A 21702-nucleotide genomic window follows, 5' to 3' on the forward strand; every position below is an offset into this window, starting at 1 on the left:
ACCAAGTTTGCAGGTATCTCCAGAGAGCTAAAGAAGGGCTGTGGCACTATAATATGCAAACACTGTATTCTCTGCTAGTTGCTCTGAAAAGTGTGTGTTGTGAACCACAAAGAGAGACTTCAATCATATCTTGAATCCTTACCAGACAATATGCTAAAAAAATGCACATACTCTGAAGAAAAAAATGTCACCATGCACTATGCCAGGATAATCCTATGGCTAGGCTTGTAAAGGACCCAGGGCCATTAGCCTAGTACACACCTATGAACCTATGTAGAACTTGGCATGCATCAACTGTTATTCACAGCTCCTATAGATTATAATTAAAAACATGAAAAGTAAAATGTAGCTGGCCAACTGTTATTCTGATTATGTAACCGACTTTCCTAAAGCAGCAGTTTGTTACTTTCTTTAAAGGACACTAAGATTCGAGTTGCTAGAGGATTTGTCTCAGCAGATGCCTGGTGTATTGTAAATATAACATTGGTGATATAATGCAGGGTATGACATGAATGGTATGGCTTTAAAAACTGAGCAACTTAATTTTATACATCAGTGTCACATTTGGTTTTAGTTTAATCGGTGTCTTTCACCAGTGGTGCAGCAGATTATCAGCTGCTGGAAGGCATTTGTGATGATGTGCAACAGACTACATGCTAGGAACACAGAGTTCATCACTAAACATTTAGGGGTGCACAACTAGCATGCGGTATGATATACATGGCTCTAGTTCTAGATGATAAAGCATCTATGTGGCTGGTTTAATATGTATGTCAGCAAAACTTCATGCTTATAATTTTCTGAAACAAAATTAATGGTGCAGCATATTAACACATGCACAGAATAACCATGCATCCTTTAAGCAAACATTGAGCACTTTTGTCCCCAGTCACTGGGGACTTCATCAGAATGTGATAAAAATTCAATGTAAAAAAGTGCCTTGCAACCAATTCTTATTGGCTGAAACACAGCCAATAATATAATAGTTAAAAATCAAGGTCCAGTCAAAACCCATTCTTTTCAGAAACAATTAAAACAATTAAAATGGACATCTAAGTCATGTTAACTATGAAACCTGTTTGTTTAGTAAAGTAAAACAATGCATTTATTTTGCTTAATCAAGAAACAAAAGATGTGAATAAAATTACTAGATTATTGTAACATCCCCATTAAAGCCAGTCTGCTTTTTTCCCCTTAACACTGGAACTATAGACAAGAATTCATTTAATCCTGGTGGTACATTTGCCACTAACCTTAATTGCCATAATAGCTCCTTTTTTGTATACAAAGTTTTTCCAGTCCCCTCCCGTAGGGTCAATACTAATGGTTTCCAGGATACCAAAGTTAGACTTTTTGAAATTTTCACATAATATAGAATGTCTATATAAAGCATTGGTATCCTTTTTGTTTGTCATATATAGCAAGTACGCTCGTATAGTCTAGCTTTGAGACTCTGCTCAGTCTTATCAACATAATATGCAGCACAAGTTTCACATGTAGCCAAATTAACTTGGAGATTAGACAATTTTCTGAAGACAAAAGTGGTACAAGTGTTGGGGAAAAATAAGAATGAGATTAACAGAAGACAGGCAATATCCGGTTGCTTAGCGATACCACAAATGAATGACTCCAATGTAAATCTGGAAAACTTTTATTCCACTTAGGACCCCAAAGTCATAAAGGTACAAATGCACTCAGTAGTCTTTTTCTCTAGCGCCTCGGCAAACTTGCCTTTACAGAGTAAAGATTTTAGTTATTCATTATACTTCTCCTTATATACACTTAACAAGAACACTCCCATTCAATTATTCAATTACATAACCATTTAAAGCTCAAAGTAACTACTCTAAAAACATACTATTTATATAAAAAACATTTCAAATAAGATAAAATTCTAACAATTATAATAAGCTTTTCCATGAACAGTCTTAAGCCCATTTGGTCTTAATGTGTTAAATTTTAATATAAGACATAATTCTTTTTTCCTTAATATTTGCTTTACATGCTGTTCACTAAAATACATTTTAATTTGAATACTATCCAACACTGTAACTTTTAACCTATCTGATTTGCCCTCGTGATAATTATAAAAATGTAAAGCTAAAGGACTACTTTCTTTCTTATTTTTAATATCCCTAATATGTTCCTTGATTCTGCATGCCAGTGATCTTTTTGTTTCACCTATATAAAATTTTTTACAAGGACATTCTATACCATAAATAACTTGTACTGAATTACAATTAAATGCCCCTTTGTTTCAAAGAAAACTCCATTAATAGTTTGAAACTGTTGCACTATATACTTACAAATAGTACATTTACCACATTTTTTTGTACCCTGATATTTTATTTGTCTATACATTTGCATATTTGGCATTTTAAAATGACTGTGTACTATAAAATCCTGAATGCTTCTACCTCTTTTATTTGAGAAACTAATTTTGTTATTCTTTAAATAATCCACTTCATTCTTGAGTAAATTCCAACTGTAAATTACTCGCTCTTTAACACACTCAGATAATAAAGAAAAAGTAGAGAGAAAATATATAGTTTCTTTATGCTCTCTATCTATACTGAAATATCCATTTTTATTATTTTTGACTTCATTTTTAACCCTTTTCAAACTATATTTTAAGTTATTCTCTTGATATCCTCTTATTTTAAATTTATTATAACTTAATAAATATTCCTTTTCTTTTATAACAGGGTTACTACATAATCTATTAACTCTATGGAATTCAGTGTATGGAATAGCTTGTATAACATGTGAGGGATGATGACTTGTTCCATACAATACTGATCCAGCTCCTTGAAATTTCCTATGCACTTGATACAGCACCAATTGATGATTACATTCCCCTTAAAGTGACATCTAAATATTGAACTATTTTTCCAACTTGTAACCCATCAAATTTTATACCCATGATATTATTTTGTATTTCTTCTAGAAACTGCTTTACATTTTCTTGACCACCTTTGCATATAAATAATAAATCATCAATGTAACGGAAATACCTGTAAACATATTTTAAAAAAAATGGGTTAGTATATACATAGTTATTCTCAAAAAAACCCATAAATATGTTTGCATAACTAGGAGCAAAAGCTGCCCCCATTGCTGTACCCTGTTTTTGCTTATAAATATTTCCATTAAATTCAAATACATTATTATTTAAACACATATTTAACAACTCTAATATGTATTTAGTAACTGGGGTATCACCCTTAAAATGCTTAATAGCAAATAATCCATCCTTGTGTTTTATACTTGTGTATAAACTCACCACATCTATTACAACAAAATACATATTATCTTCCCATTGTATATTCTTAATTTTGTTAAGAAGGTCAAAAACATCCTTAATATATGAAGATAACTTACATACAGTTGGTAATAAATATGTATGCAAAAATTGTGAAATATTCTGTAAAAAGCCATTGGTGGCTGAAACTATAGGACGTCCCGGTGGTGGAAATACATTTTTATGTATTTTGGGTAAACAATAAAAGCATGGCATTCTAGGGCTATTAATATTAAACTTCTCTTTTATATCCTTATAGGAAAAATGCTGCAGCCTATAGCCTTTATCTATAATATATTCATAATTTCTTTGAGCTTCTAAATAATCATTTACTTCTATTCTTTCATACACTTCCTCATTTGTTAAATGTGCGTAACACATATCTAAATATTGGGCAACATTTAATACCACCAATTTCCCACCTTTATCAGAAGGTTTAAATACTATATTATGATCCTGTCCTAAATTGTTTAAGCTTTTCCATTCTTCTTTTGTCAAATTATATTCTATCTCTCTTTTATTTTGAATGAAGTAATAAAAATCAGCCTCAATATTGTGTGTCAATGATTTATGTAAGTATTTTATGCTATCGTTTCGTTGTGGAGGCATAAAAATACTTTTTGTTGCAATTTTATTAGTGTCCAATTCAGAAAATTCACCACTGTTTAATTCTGAGTTACATGAATAAAATTCATCATCCGTATTTATTGCAATTTCATTGCTTTCTTCCACTTCCATATTATTACTATAACTATTCTTATCATTAATAAACAGATCCACGAGATGTAATTTACGTGAAAAATTAAATACATCAGCTTTCAGCATATGAATTCTCGGTATAACTGTGGGAACAAACTTTAAACCTTTGTTTAACACATTTAAGTCGCACTGTGTTAATTCACAGCCAGATAAATTAACCACATACTCACAGTTAGATGAATACTCATTTACTGGGTTATATTTAATACCATTTCCCCCTTTTGTGAGAACGCTGGTTGCCATGCCCTCCCCTTTGTTGTCCCTGTCCATTCCAACTCCATTTCCGATTGAAACGGTTTTCATGAAAAAAGTCTAAGCCTTTACTATTCCCAGGATTTGGGAGAGCTGGAAACTCTTCATTATCTGTATCTTCTTCTGTGTGCGACAAACCACTTTCTCCTGAAACTCGCCCTGTTCCTTCTCCGCACGCTCAAACTGCACTCGTTTACGTTTCACCTTAGGGTTAGTTGTCAATAGGAACGCCCTCTTACTGTCGTAATCACGTAAATCTCTGTATAATTTGTTCTTCTTTCATTCTATTAATTCAGATTCATATTCCAATAACTGTTCATTAGTTTTCACTAAAAATTGTTGCAAGTCATCACTTTTGATTTTATTGGAAATATCTATACATAAATTTTTAATCTCTTCTCTTAATTTATGTTTTTTGAGAATATCTCTTTCTATTAATATACGAACCCATTCTTTGCTGCAGCGATGAGCAGCTGATATCCACCTATCATAGAACTGTTTATCTTCAGCATTAGTAAGATCTAATGGAGTAGAATGATTTTTTACAGTACGTAGACCTTGAGGAGTGATGTCCAACTCCTCATAACGCTGTAAACTTTGTAGATTTAAAAAAACAGAAGTTTCCTTATACAATAACTTCTCAATTTGTACATATGAATCCTGTATTTCAGGTGCAACAGCTATTTCCGATTTTTTGCCAACTCTCACAAAAGGATTCTGCTGCCACAATTTTCTGTCCTGTTGCCATTTATTATATAACGCTGAAGCTCTCTCAGGAACAGATACTTCTTCTCTACCTGAAATACTACACATATTAGAAGAGCCAACTGCTCCATTCGAAGTAATAAGGAAACTGTCAATAGATTTCTGCGTACTGTCCATAGCTGACTCTCTAAACATCCTCGGTAAAGCAGCAAAGGAGTCACTGGCCATAGATATAAAAACCACAAGAACCAAAGTCCAAACAAAAATATCCGGTTGCTTTCTTATTTTCTCACCGTTCTGTTTTTACACTTAACTGTTTTTAAAATGAAAGGAAGCTATATGGTGAAGTGCCCTTGTGATACTGACATACATCCACAATAAAGTCCATTAGTGGTCCTAACAGAATAGTATCTGTGTGTGTATGTGTATATGTATGTATACGTGTGTGTATGTGTATATGTATGTATATGTGTGTGTATGTGTATATGTATGTATACGTGTGTGTATGTGTATATGTATGTATACGTGTGTGTATGTGTATATGTATGTATACATGGGTGTATGTGTATATGTATGTATACGTGTGTATATGTATGTATACGTGTGTGTGTGTGTGTCCGTGTGTCTTCAATTTTTATTTTGAATGGGGCTAATCTGAGCCCTAGTGCTGGCCGTATAACCAAATTGTCTGCTTTCAAGGAAGAGGCTTTGCACAACACAGTCACTGACAGGGCCATTTAACTTCATCCCCACAGGCAACACTAGAACTGTGTGTATTTTATCACACACACATTCGACAAACACATATTTTTAAATAAAATGGGTGATTTGCAGGATCTCTCTAACTACTGTAAACCATTACAAGTTCAAAAGAAAATGCAAAATAATGTAATCATACTTCAAAGCAATACAAGCAGTGATACTAACTGTTGCATTTGTTGTAATTGGCAGTTGCATAATAGTTTACTTTAGAATTTATTTTACCAAAAGTAGCCTATTGCATTCACTGAAAACCCTTAGAAATTGATACCAATATGAAAATTAATCTAATTCTACTGACAAAGACTAAAATATTACCAAATAAGTTTCTCATGCCTTAAATCTGCAGAATCAGCAGTCTATATCAATATTTAATTTTATACCAAGCAATTCTTTTAAGTCAGATTATGGCACCAATGATATTACTCAGTGTATACAGGTCAGAAAAGATTCAGCACACTAATAAAACACGCCTGTTACCAATTTCATAGAATTAACAGACAACAATAGTAGTGACTTTGTATTTAACTGATAACTATGTGTATAGGTGGGCATGTGTGCCTTTTGCAAAGGCAAGGTTTGCTACTTCACATGTGCCATCCAGCAAAGCACTGCAAAGTATCAACCTGCACAACTTTGTGAGCTGAAACAATCTTAGTAGTTATTTGTAGCAATGCAACACTGATACGCAGAATGAACATTAGCTACAGTGAACACCGAAGTCATTTATTTTGCCTGCTACTGTTAGGCTAATATCCTCTCCCATCTGCTTCAAAAGCAAAACTAGAGGACTATCCATTTAATTCCTGGCACTGCTCATGTTCCAGCTTACCTGGCTAAACTCACCATTATGTTTCTTGCTTTTCTTTTACATCTGTTCATACATTACACCCAAATTTTATTTAATCACCACCATTTCCTTCTACATCATACCATCTGCCCTTTATCATCCTAGAAACCTCAAATGTTTCCACCTGCACTAAATCCCTCTCTGCAAACTGCTCCAACAATTCTTCCCTTTAATAATGTGTCTTGTGCTTTCCTGTCATTCCCAATTATAATATTTTCCTCTTTCGTCAATACCCTTCTTCTCCACATCCCCTCTTCTCATTGCACAAGTATCTTACACTGCTTTGGAACGCGTCCTTATCCCTTCCCCTGAAAACAGTTGCGCTGCTGAGTCACTCATTTTTGTCATATTTTATTGTATCATATTTTTTTCTGTATTGTCTACATTTTCTGTTTCATTGTTAGAATGCAGAATTTTGTGGACATTTTATCTCCAGGCCTCAACTGAAAAAGAGTCTTGCCAAGCTCAGTCACATCTTGGTAATAAAACACTAACTAATAAATAAATGTTTACATTTGTTAATTGGTATGACTTGTCTAAGAGTATTGGCAGCCAAAAGCCAGGACAGTAGGTAATATTAGTCAAACATTTCAGGAGACTGACAGTATTAGAAATTTCTATACAATGCAGCATATACATCATTTAAAGATTTTTTTTTTCAAATGATTAGCAATGCAAGGAATCCTAGATATATTATGTACACAGTGTAATTTTTTTACGTGCTATGTTACTGACCAAGCAGTCAAATTTTAAACGGAGATGTAACACTTGTACATGCAGAGTATGCCAGTTAGCAGTACTGCCAGTAAGAAAAAAACACAGCTTTTGTAGAAGTTATCCTAGAAAAGTGAATAGCATTAACGTCATAATGAATTAAATAACCAATGTAATGAATGTAATAATGTCACTAGTTAGCATGTCCCAAATGGCTGACATATATACATATATACTCATTTGCAACATATTGTCAATAGTTTTTAGAAAAGGAGCCAATGCCGCTAGGACATATTTTCCACATCCCAAGTGCACAAACACCATCCATCCATTTGAGTTTAATGCATGCAACGCTGTACAACCTCAAAGTAGTAGTCCCGCATCCTTTTGTCAATATACGTGTCCTATAATTACGATGCCTAAAACTATTCTACTAAAAAATCTCAATGGCTTCTGCAAGAGATTCACACTCAAGTCAAATTTCCACCACTGAATACCGTTTGATTTGCCAAGTTTAGCATAGGTGGAATTATATCATCACTTGTTACTCCCATATCATTGTTTATCTTCCCTACAACTGCTTGGGACACTTTTCTGGAATTCTGCTCAAGAATTAAATTCATTCAAATTTCAGAGTACAAGTCAAGTTTATTATGACTTTATGCTGTATTCTCATTATTTTACCTCTTCAGTTTTGTTTTAATCTTCCCTACTATATACTGAGATAGCTCTCTTTAGTGCAGTATTTTGAACTCGCTTCCATGCATTTAGTACTTCTGCACAAACCCGCCACTGCATGATTCATAGGTTAATTCAGAATCTCAGAAAGCTTGGAACAAGCAAGCAAAAGCACTACTAGCGTAACAGAATCCATCAACAGGCTCTGCTAAATAAGGGAGGCTGTTGTTTTGTTGTCCTGGAAGTTTAAAATTATATTGTACTATATACCAAACATTTTGTATGATATACCAACCATTAGTACCATATACCAACCCCACCCTACAATTCACATCTGCCGAAATTGCTGTAGCTTTCCTACAACTGAATACCTGCAAAAAGAACTGCATCATTAGAATCTATATCCCACCAGGCAATAATATATCCATCCTAGAACAAATCCTTGTCTGGACTTCAAAAACCTTTACCAGTGATCAATTATCATTGGAGATGTCAACATAGATTGGACAGAAATCACAAAAAAATCAACTCTCAATAAATATAAATCTGTTCAATTATACCTAGCTTATCAATGAAGTAACTAGACCCAACAAAACAACAACTAGTGGTTCCATCATAGATTGGATACTAGTCTCACACCCAAACAAAGTAGCTTCAGCAGGGACTCTACCTCAAACCATAAGTGATCACCTCCCAACATACATAATACACACATCCACCCTAGCCTCTATCCAACACCAGTACAGTCCAACAAGAAATACTCAGTTTCGACCAAATAACTCTAAATGACACCCTGGCACAAGTAAACTGGAGCATTCTCAAAGTCCTCCCACTAGATGAAGCTACTGAATTCTTTAATTCAACCTTCTTAGATATCCTAAGCAATTAGCCCCATACAGCAAAAAAGAATTAAAAAAAACAATGCTACCTAGCTTACTTTTCCCAAAAAACAAATGGCTTCTAAAAGACAAATGTTGGAAGCTTTGGCAAAAAAAAAAAAGACTTGCAATATCTCCTACAGTTCAAACAACTTCGCAATCAAGCAAAACATACACTAGTAAAAGACAAAAAAAATTTCTATCTAACCAAAAATGACAAAACCCTAAGAAATTCTAGAATACAATCTCAACCCTACTTAACCCAGGATCCTATAACAACACCCCTGTACTGACCCAGACAAATCCCCCACAGAAATTGCCACAATATTCAACTCACATTTTATAGACTCCATTCTTAAACTTACAGGAAACGTCCCTCAAGTAAATATCACAGCACACTCACCAAATACAAACTCCACTCCAAACTTCTTCTCCCCCATCCCTATCTCAGATATTTTAAAACTGCTCCTTAAACTCAAACCATGTACTAATGCACCTGATAACCCACCCCAACATACCTACAGATGTTAGCAAAGTCTATAGCCTATCCAGTTAGCATATCCATCAATAGATCTTTCCAAGAACAGCAAGCACCCACTATCTAGAAAAAAGCTTATATTCTCCCACTACATAAAGGCGGCCAAAAAACATAGACCTCACCAATTTCTGACCCATAGCAATCCTTTTCCCTCTATCCAAAATTCTAGAAAAATGTCTCCACAATCAACTCCTACAGCACCTCCTAGACAATAAAATATTGTCCCCCACAAAACACGGTTTCAGACCTGGACACAGTACCACCACTGCCCTTATATTATTCTTGGACAATGTAAAACATGTGAGAGAGGGAAAATTGTGTCATCTTTATTCCTTGACATATCAAAGTCATTTGATACTATCTCACAGCTCCTACCACTCGCAAAACTATCTAACCTAGGAATCTCACCCCTACCTTAGATTGGTTCTCCAACTACCTTCCAAATAGACAAGCAATAAAATGGGCTCTGTACATGGGCCCCTCCTTTTCAGCATATTTGTTAATGACTTCCACTCTTCCCTGTTCCAAATCTCACTTATTCAATACACAGATGATTCCATCATCTGCTGTGCCTACTCCACCAGTGAACTTCAAAAACTAACTCAAAAGTGCCTTCTCATCTGCAGAAACATGGATGAACAACAATCACCTAGCCCTAAATGCTAATAAAACCAAACTCCTATTCATCCCTACAAGATCCACCCCCCATAAACAGGTCAGAATTTACTATTCAGTCTCAGAACAGCACTGTCATCAAAGTAGTGCCCCACACTAAACTCCTTTGAGTTACTGTCAACGAAAACGTCTCCTTTGACTATCATATCCTAAATATCAGAAAGACCCACTAAACGTTAGGTCTGCTTTACAGACACATAACTTACCTCAACCACTCAGCCAAAAAAAAAAAAAAAAAACAACCTAGCATCCTCCTTTTTTACCATCTCTACTATACGGTGTCCCCTGCTCACAGGCATTCACATTTCTCTAAAAAAAACAAACTCAAATCTTGTTACAATAAAGTAGCAAACTTTGTCAGCAATGCTACACATACCTCTCATTACTGTATATCCCTTCAAAAACTCAGTTGGCTCAAACTACCTCACTTCCTAACTTGCCTACAACTCACCACTGCACATAAAATCATAACTAAACCAGAAGATTGCCCATCCCTAGCCTCACTAATTTCCCCCTACAACCCTGCTAGATACCTCAGATCAGAAAATAAATGTCTTCTAAAGGTAGAATTACCCAGCCTTACAACTGGCTGTGCTCTTTACTCCATTGCTATAGCCAAGGTGTGAAATTCCTTCACCACCACAATCCGAACCACTTCTAACCACATAATTTTCAAAACGTTTCTGCAAGTACCTCTCCAAACTATGGCTCTGTACATGCTCAAATAATCCTTCCAGCATTACATGAAACTAGAACCTCTTCTAACAACTTTAACACTTTGAAATTTCTATCTTCACTTAATTTAACTCCTCTTCCTCTGTTTTATGTATCCTCAGCTACAAGATGAAATTTAAAGAAAAGAAAGTCTAATTCTAATTGTATATCAACATGTATATATTGTACCTGAATGTAAAATATTATTTTTGTATTTTGTATAATGTTGCTTACTAGTAACTTGAATCTGTGAACAGTCGTCGTGTAACTTTATCTCATCAATGTATACATAATATGTGGAGCTTTTCTCCCCGGCCTCCACTGAAAATGGGCACTCCTAGGCCCAGTGGACTATCCCGGAAAACAAACGCAAATAAAATAAAATAAAAATAAATTTTAGATGTTAAGACCTATTCATTATCCCCAAACATAAAAACTGAAACTGAAAATAAAAAGAGCCCCATGCTAGTGGGTCCCACAAAGCTTTGATGGAAAAGACCACAATCAAAAGTGAGCTCCGTAAAGCAAGTTCACATCTTCGTTATATCAAAAATTATGAATGTTTTCAAAGCTGAAAAAATATAATCAAGAGGCAATAACTTGAAACTAACACCCGATTGCAGAGCCAAATGGCAAATGATTTGTTAAAACATAGTGATGATTGTTGACCACAAAGAATGACTATAAACCATTTTGTAAATTTCAGTTGAGTACGCCGCACACTGAAAACTGTGTGATTGAGTTTATACATAAAAAGACAGATTTTAAAGAAATAGGGAATTGGACGGTAGCAGTTTATCAGCACAAGACATCCAAGTGTTGGATACATGTGCTTACAAAGCACTACCAGTAAATGTCCACTTGCAAAGGAGAATAAGTCCAACATCCTATCAGATGTCTACATTCAGAGCACGGGAAAGACCCCTTGTGCAGGATGAAAGTGTTTATCTCAATAAAACCTATAAAAGGAGAGATCTGGAGTCCATCTCTTTTTTGAGGAAACAGAACTTGGAACTGGATTCATTTTGTTTTTAGAAATAAAATTTGATTGAAAGGACTGCTCTAAATATTTGGACTTTCGACAATACTGTAATGGAATTTCAGTTTGCTCATAGGCAAGTACACTATGCTAGCTGCCCTGAGGGCCATTTTAAGCCTAGCCAGTTTTCCTCAATGGTAAGAATAATGCCCTGTACCTTGTATCTGTAAGATAAGACAACCATTATGTCACCTCACTCCAGGACAGGGAGTACTCTGAAAAATACTCCCTGTATACGGCCAGATTGGATTTCAGATACTGGAGTCCCCACTCCCAGGTGACCTTTGATTGTCGACATATAACAGGAGGTAGTCTATGTGAAGGACATACCTGCAGAGACTCGCAGAGTCTTATCTGCTGTGAAAGCATGGCCCATCTTTAATGGTTACTGTTGCAGCACTGCACGTCAATCTGTATCACTACTGCTTCATAAGCAGTAAGCTATGACAGATAATTCTGTGCTCACCTGGTGTCACACTATACACAGCACTAGATTCTTAAATGTACACAACATTATTCACATTTTCCTATTTCTGGTTAAATCGGGAAGTGACTTGCTCTTTCATACAGCCTTTCTTCGCACAACCCAGGAAACAAGGAACTTTTGCCAGTCAAGCAACATGCTTTACAGGGGGGGAGGAATTTGAAATAATGGAATGAAACAATGGCAAATACGGTAACAACATGGCAGCGACCTCAGAGCAGGATTGAGCACATAACCATGCAGCTTTTAGGTACACGTTTTAAAAGGACATCCAAATGCCCCATCTTCGAGTGCACAGTAGTTTGGGAGCGAAACCTTGTTTGCTTAATACATATATGCAAATACAAATACAGAAGAATTGTATCTAGCACCAATCTTCATATTCAAAATGCAAATGAAAAGGGAAGATACTGGTAAGGTCATACACACATCATATGAGTAACTTTTAAATATAACTTCTGCATTTGAACTTCTGTAATGTAATTTTTTTTTTTCACAGTAAAAAACTTTTGCTATCCAGTAGGACCCCTCCATTCTGTACAGTAATGAAACTTTTTCTTATTATCCTTAGTGATTCTGCAGATCCTTAAGGCAAAACACAAAACTAAGCATACTAGTCATAGGTGATTCCCTTGTGTGAGACAGACATCCCTCTCACCTAGCTAGATAAGGAAAAGGTCACCGTCAGCTGTCAGGTGCCAGGATTCGCTATATCACACATACACTCAAGTCTCTCAGCAACAGGTAACGTTATGACTCTGTCATAGTTCATGTTGGTGTGAACAACTTGAGGCATACCTCTCTGGACTACATGAAGAGAGGCATGACTGAGCTCTCAGACTGTGCGTCTCAAGTAGGTATGTTCCTAGCTTTAAGCAGCATTTTACCTTCTCCTAGGATGATGCCTCAATACAAACAGAAAATGATTGACTTCAAAAATTGGCTTGGTTTCTGGTGTCATTCTAAGGGGATCCAGTGTCCGTCAGCCTAGGACGACATGACTGACATATCTCATTGTTTTGCCAGAGAGGAGCTTCATCTCTCACTCCTAGGATTTCGGCTACTGGCTAAGGCTCTTGCCACACCCATAGTGACTTTTTTAGGTAGTGTCTCAAGGACAAAATTCCCCAACATAAAAACTCCATCTAAAAACAACCTCCAGGTTATGCTGCTAAATGCTAACATGATACTGCACTGACTGAAAGCAGTCCTCACCTTGAAAGACACAGACATTTATGCAGTCACGGAGACCTGGTTCAAGGCTGTGCAGAGCAGCCCAGCCATACTGGGTTACACCTCCTTCCACACATTTAGGCCACAAACTGAAGGTGTAAAAACTAAAGGAGGCAGTATATCAATATTCATTAAAGATAAATACACCTCCAGATTGGTTAAACAGTACAATTCCCTGGAGATAATTAGACGCAATTAACTGTTGGTAGGACACCTATACAACTCATTTTCAGCTATAGGACCCCCTCCATGAATCAAGACACCTACTCTACCTATTTGGATCTACTTGAGTCTATCAAGATACATCTAAACACCAAGGTTTTGCATGACTAACTACCCATCCATTGACTAGATAAATTACTTGTGCTAAAAATCACTAGTCCAAGGGCTCCTCAACTTCATTAACTCCAAAGCCCTGGACCAGCTGGTTGACACCCTCACAAGGGGTGCTATCATCCTTGAGTTGGTGCTTACCAATATAGGGGACCACTGTAGCACCCCATTGTGAGGTCTTCCTTGGTGTGATCTGACCACAATTAGTCTCATTCCAAGTAACTTTCACACCTGACCCCCACAGCAGCAACTAAACAAAATCTTCTCCAAAGCAGATTATAACCTCTTACAGGATGGTATAACTAGCTTCACTGTACCTCCTCCCACAAATGGAACTGCCAGCTATGCAGAGTTCTGTACTAATGCTTTATACAAACATCTGTATAGCTGCACTGACTTGGCTGTACCTGATAGGACCAAAACAAGCTCCACAAGGAAGAGCAAATCTGCCTGGTGAACAGCTGCCATTAACAGGCTTTACAATAAGGTGAAGAAATTGCTGTCTAAAAGTAAGAGGGAGCCAGACCTAAACTGGAAACACTCCCTCCTCAGCTTAATCCAGCAAATAAGACTTCTTGTGAAGGTCTCCTAAGCAAACTATGAGTCCAAATTAGCTTCCTCAACTAAGGACAACCATAAGGCATTCTTTAGTTACATCCGTAACCTAAAAGGAAAGGTCCAGATTTGTGCCGAACTGGTAGTTAATGATAGCACATATACTGAGCCTGTGGACATAGTTAACCTGTTAGCAGACAGGTTCTGTGAAAACTCCACTCTCCTGTCCCCACCACACATACCCAATGACATCCCTACCACCTGTCCGCTACCATGCATCTCTAAAGAGTGGGTTGTAAACACCCTAAGGCCAAAAACATAGCATCTATGCGACCAGATAGCATCCCAGGCTGTGTCCTACATGGGCTCCAACAAGAATTAGCAAAACCATTGTGTACTCTCTTCAATTATAGTCTAAGCACTGGCTTTGTCCCAGCTGAATGGAAAATGGCCACAGTTATCCCCTTGCACAAAGGCGGTGTTTCTACTGACTCCAGGAACTACAGACCTATTAGCCTGACTAACCGTATCTACAATGCCATGGAGTGAATCAGCAAGTACCTAATCAATAAACATATAAGTAATCTCCAAGCACTTGACACTCCTGTCAAAAGGAGATTGTGCCTGTTAAACCTGGTGGACTTCTTTGAGACAGCCATCAAGGCACTGGATGATGGGAAATCTGTGAATACAGTGTTCTTAGACTTAGGAAAGGCTTTTGACACTATCCCTCACTCAAGCATAATTGACAAACTTACCCAGCTAGGCATCAACCCTTATATCATTAGATGGGTCGCTCACTGATAAAACCTATACAGTCAAAATAGGGGAATCCACCTCCAACAGCAGACCTCTAACCAGTGGTGTTCCACAAGGATCAGTCCTGTAACCTCTACTGTTTGGAATCTATTTCTCCAAAGTACAAGCAAAAACTAAAGGCCTGTGGCTGACAAAGTTTGTTGATGATGGCAAACTGGGAGCGGTCATAGAATCTCCAAATGATGTCAACATCCTACACGAGGGTCTTACACAAACAAATGATTGGTGCCAAAGTCATAGCCTTAAACTCAATGCAAAAAAATGTATTGTCATCTCTTTCATTAAGAGCAATGTTCCTGCTAACTACCACATCAATAACAACATCCTAAGTATGCACTCAGCGGTGAGAGACCTGGGAACACAGGTTGACAGCAACCTTTCCTTTGATCACCCTAACTCTACACAGTGTTAAGAATGGCATTCTGTGTTGCTCATCTCATAAGTAAGGGCACTGTCTCAAAAAAAAAAAAAAGACAACTTATAACCTTCCCTGTACTCTTCCCTAATCAGGCCATATACCTTTCCAAGCACCTGCAGCAACTGGAGAGACCACAAAGGTTTTTCACAAGAAAAATTGAAGGTCTTCAGCATCTATCCTATGTGGATCATCTGAAATCACTGTCACTTTATTCTGTTTCATACAGACAACTCAGCGGCAATCTCTGCCTTGCATATAAGGCAATCTCTGACCCTGCTTTACTGGAAATGCTGCATATCCGCAAGTCAAAGGGTACACAGGTTACTCGCACTAAAGACCTTAACCTGGCATGTGATATTAATAAAACCTGCTGCAGGGACAGATTTGTCTCCCAGAGGTTGCCATACCTTTGGAACAGACGCCCACACTTCATGTCAAACACAGCACCTCACTGGCCCTCTTCAAACACAATCTGGATGATTGGATGGATAACAGTAAATTCACTCCAGGGGTTCCACCTGTGTCCCTCATGGACAAGGGCAATAGATGCTGATCGTGGAAATAAGGGTAGAACTTGCCTAGGCTTGTAAAGGCTCTGCAGCCATTAACCTAGCAACTTCTTATGATCCTATGAAGCGATACATCTCATGAATAATTACAGTCAGCATCTCCTACAAGTACTCACATGTCATTAGCTTGAGGCTGACTTGCTGAGTGCCAGTAGCTCTAAATGGTAAGTGGTCAACCTCCCACTAACTCGAGCCTATTAACCCCCATACACCTGGGGTAGCATCTATGTTACTTATGGACAGGAGCAATCTGTAAGACACTCAAGGTATAGGCAAATATCTATGCCATCTTCTTGCCCCTAGTGGTCATATATAGGGTAAAATAAGGTTATATTGACTAGTCTTGTAAGGACTCAAGCCATTAATTAGCCTAGTGATCTCCTATGAATCTATACACAGCCTGCCCAGAACCCTAACTCTAATCCTCTCTCTCCCACCCTGCCCTTAACACCAAACCTTATTCCCCAATCTTAAAATTCCTAGTTGCATAACTACCACCTCACACCCTAAGCCTAAATTCTCCAGTCATTCCTAAATATAGTCATTTCCTCTCCCTTATCCAAAACTCTCACCTAACCTTAAAAGTCCCAGTTTCTTCCTAATTCTAAATCTACATCTCCATTTATAACCCTAAATTCCCACAATTGCTTCCTAAACCTAAATTCCTCGATTCCACCATAATCTTAAAATCCTTGTTGCTCCTTAACGCTAACTTTAAATACCCCAGTCACCCCTAAACCTAACTGCAAGAGTCTCTCTTGCGCCCCATGAGTGCTGCACTTAATTTGCCCAAATGCAGCTACTGTTCAAGCAGCAGTTCCACTCCATCCCCATGGCTAAAAGTTGTAAGGGTTTAAGCACGAGTGGCCGACCATACAAGCTGCCCAACATGCAAGTACTATGGTCTGCAGGCAACTGGAACTCAAGTTATTAAAGGAGACTCCCCAAGCACTGCTACTACCTGCAACTTACACCCTTCCCCAAATCATCATAAAAGGTAAGAAGAGGGAGTTAAAAATCATTTCCATCCTTAATGCTTTTTATAACGTTTACAGTAATCCTCCTCCTCTTCACTTCAGTCTGCATTCGGATACTGTTAGTTCAGTATTTTTTATTTTCAAATCCATCAGCTTTGCAAATCTAAGTGAAGAGGTTGCAAAGAAGCAAACTGAAAAAGTGAACCCTTTTACTCAGTATACCCTCATCACTTAGTTTAATTCCTATTTGCAAATTAGCTGTGGTATCCTGTCCTAATACCACACATGTGGTGCTTACAGCATTGTTACTACTTACTAAGAGGATAGCTGTTCACTGCTAAGCCTCAATTTAACAAAAATAGCAACACTTTTCTAGATGTTCACAAACACCCCTTTCCTTTCTTGTATGTACTGGACTTCGTTGCATATACAGACTCCATTTCTATACCTAGGAGTACAACTACCACCAGCCTTTTTAACAAAGATGTAAACAGTGCAACTCCAAGCCAAGTAAAAGGGTAAAGAAATAAAAATTATTCCAAGTACATATCTGTGCACTGAATGTTTAAATTCCACTGCTGGGTAGAACCCTGTTAAAGGCTGCTCTCTGCTTAAAACAATTCTAATTCTTCAAGAAAAAAAATACTAATGCAGTACTTTAATACCATTACAGATGTTAAGATGAAATCCTTTTAGAATGGAAGAGGAGGAGCTGAAAAAAAAGACTTCAACCCCTGTAATGGATTATCAAATCGCACAGTAAGCTTCAGAGACAGAATGTCACCACAGGTATTGTCAACAATTAAGTGTCATTTTATGATGAATAAATGCTTTACATTTAAGAAATAATGTTTAATACCAATAGGCGGTGGTACGGCAGTAGCTTGGGAGTGCCTTGTGTGTGGAGTCTGCATGTCCTCCCCGTGGTTGGGTAGCGTTCGAAAGACATGCGTGCATAAATGGGCGTGCCTTTGTTGAAGGTTGGGGGTCGAGCTGGCACCTTGGCGTTTCGTAAAAATCTACTGCCAATCATTAGTGGACCGGAGTCCTGCTGTGGCAACCCCTTACCGGGAAAAGCCGAAAGACAAACAACAACAACAGATGAGCAAAAGGTTGAAATGGTATACAAATTAATTACAGAGAAACAGCTAGGATCAGCTCTGAGGTTAACTGTCACTCCAAACAAAAAATACTCATAAAATACTTTTAAAATACACATTTAAATAATAAGTTTGCTACTTACTATTACCTGCCTAGCGTTTCTGATCACTGGACTTTACCTTGTTCCATACAGATTAACTACTCCATTTTAAATCTTTGCACGTGGCCTTAATGAATTGGCATGGTTCATTCAAGTCCTTTATACACGCATTTCAATTCCAAAGTAGAATTACACTGTAAAATTCTGTACAGATAAGAGAAGAGCATAAACATTCCTTGGTGTAATCTTAAAAAGCCTACTTCGAGCTAAGGTGTTAGAAGAGCCATCTGCTGCATCAAGACTTAAGGCATGGATTCATTGCACACAGATTTTTTTTAAACAGTGTTACAGCTCACATGCTTTTTTTTTTAGACTAGGTAAACGTATTACTCAATTTGTTTCCAAAGCACTGCAGATATAAGCAGAGAACATTTTAGATCAGAATTCACGGTAGTAATTTAATTTGACTTAATTACAGTTTTACTGAGGAAAGGCTTTCATTCTATTGTTCTCATCAGCCATGGCCAGCGTTCCTATATTAAGTCTGTTAAACATAGAATCACTGTCACAGTTAGCAGGGATTTTTAACAGACTGTGGTTTTGGAAGTCTTTAATGGAAAGGGGCAGAAGTCATTCAGGAGGTACAGTGGGGGACACTACTTTTTTCGGATAGTGAGCTTGGAGTACCACAAGCAGAATGGAAATGGATGGGAAGCACAACTACAGACAGGAGACAAACTGCTGCAACAGAGTATAGCAAGCACTTCCCCAGGACATCAGAAATGCATCGATCAATTCAAAGAGGAGGATGATGACAACAAGCATAGGTAAGACAGTGAGATTAGCAGCCATATTATTCAAGACCGTATCTACGAGATTCATAAATCATTAGCTACTCAGTAAGGCTCCTTTGTGAGGTTCTGTTAGTCCCTATGCAATCTAACTTAATTTTATCCTTTCATAAAACACTACAAGTTTATTCTTCAAATTGGCCAAATAACAGTGGAACTTAGACTGCTGACCAAAGAGACGGATATGATGCCACGAGAGAGAAGATTTTTCCTCTCAAACTCTGAAAGGTGAGACTGAGAATGCAATTTGTGAGGTATCTGCACAGACCAATGCTTCAACATTGTCCTAGAAGATATGCTTTGCCATTAAATCTTGCTATTTTGTCTTGATTATTTTATTTTGATCAGGTAAAAGGGCTGGAATAGAAGGGCCCCATTTTCAGGCATGAACTGGTTACAACATTCATGTTACAGTTACAACAATTACATTTTCTATATAATAGTAATCTTTACTGTCATTGGGAACCCTCCACTACAAACTCTAAACACTGACCACAGCAGCATGGTGGAGTTAATTTCAGAGTTAAACTGCATTTAAATCTCTGAAGGAAGAGTTGCGTTTCTTAGGCACATTACATTTGCAAGCATTCAAATATAATTCTGCAGAAGTATTAAGAATTGTCAAAGAGCGGTTCAAATATGGTTTCTTGTACACTGAAATGCCTGTAAAACCCTGCAGTCAATTTTTAACTGACAGTACACTATGTTGCATTCTAGTTTTATTGCTATCAACTTGAGTACAAGACATCTGTTTGAGTGAAAGGGAATTCAGTACGTATGTCCCAAATACGTCTGCACTCAGCTGGCACTATATTTGAACTACATTATCTTTTTTTCAGCAATCTGTGTTACATTCATGAAATCTTCAGTCATATCGGTTCACCTATTAGGAACTGGAGACCTGCTGTGCACTGAAACATGGAAAGCAGCTTGAGATGCTGAAAAACCTCCACTGGACAGGCTGGTATAAATTCACAGTACTGTAGCAAAGCACAACAGTATGTGCTAAATATTTTGTCTTCCCATGCAAACTAATCATCCAAATATTACCAGATAGTTTACAGTTCATCCTGCTCCATAGTTTATATAATTAAAAGCAGCATTTGCCTAACGGATGAGCTTGGAATCAGCATGACGATATGAATTCCACTACTTCATGAAAAGAACAGTGCTCACTCCGAAACAACCACAGAAGACTTAGAGAGTGCCAACACCAAGTTCTAATACAAAACGTATGTTCCCTTCCTTGGGATCTCAAAGAATTGTCTAAGGAAGTATGCACTATCAAACATGACCCTAAGTTTAGGTACAGATCCTAAAACCAGCTTCCAGATATTCCAAATACTGTTATCCCTCTAAAGCAGAGGCTATACTTTCTCCACTCACTGCATTCCATTCACATCCAATAGACATATTTTATACACACACATTTTATATATATATATATATATATATATATATGTGTGTGTGTGTGTGTGTGTGTGTGTGTGTGTGTGCGTACACACACACAGCTTTACAACCAACTGCTTCTGATTCATTTCTATCACAATAGCTCGAGTCAGCTAATGGCTAAAAGGAATCAATTCCCAGCTATGGAAAAAATACTACTACTTAGTGATAACCACTGAAGACACAAATTTATCAAACCCTGACATCTCAGCAAAAACCTTCTACAGGATTACAGACGCTAGAAAACCTTTAATTTTTATAGTTTCAATTAACGTGCAAATTACTGCATTAATCAGTTAATGTTCCCTCAAAACAAAACCTTTAAAATTTTAACTACTACACTTAGTTCAACTGGTGTCAACATTTAAAGCAGATAGTGTTTCATATTTTAAAACATACTGTAACTGAATTTTTAAATAGAACATTTTCTATTTTTCTACCGTGCAATTAGAAGCAGCAAAGAGAAATGTTCACATTCCCCTACGGCTTTCATATAAATGTACAGGAGCAGCACTTTGTGATTCAGCTCTAACTTTCCTTATACAAGCTTGTTCTCAAACATTACAACTTCTCCCCATATAGCACTTTGCAGAACAGTCACAACAAATGCCATACATTACTTTGCTGACATTACAATCACACTGTATTCCAAAAAATGTTTGTGGCCATTAATATTCCATGACTTTCACCAATTAATGGACACACACTGCGATGCCCTCTTGCCTTTCTTAATACTACCGTCTCACTTAAAAGATAACCCATTGGAGACAACCCTCCATGGCAGGGATAATCACCCAGCAATGTAAGCCTCGATCCAGATTATCACAAAAGAGACACCATGTGCAAAAACTGGAAAAGGGGGTTGTGGATAGATTTTAGATTACCCTATCATTCATGAAAGAGAACATTATCTTATCTGGGAGAATATCATGCTGCCTTGCATTTTATTGT

Source organism: Protopterus annectens, chromosome 15.part0 (assembly GCF_019279795.1).
Source record: "Protopterus annectens isolate FY-2018-M chromosome 15.part0, PAN1.0, whole genome shotgun sequence".
Classification (NCBI taxonomy): domain Eukaryota; kingdom Metazoa; phylum Chordata; order Ceratodontiformes; family Protopteridae; genus Protopterus; species Protopterus annectens.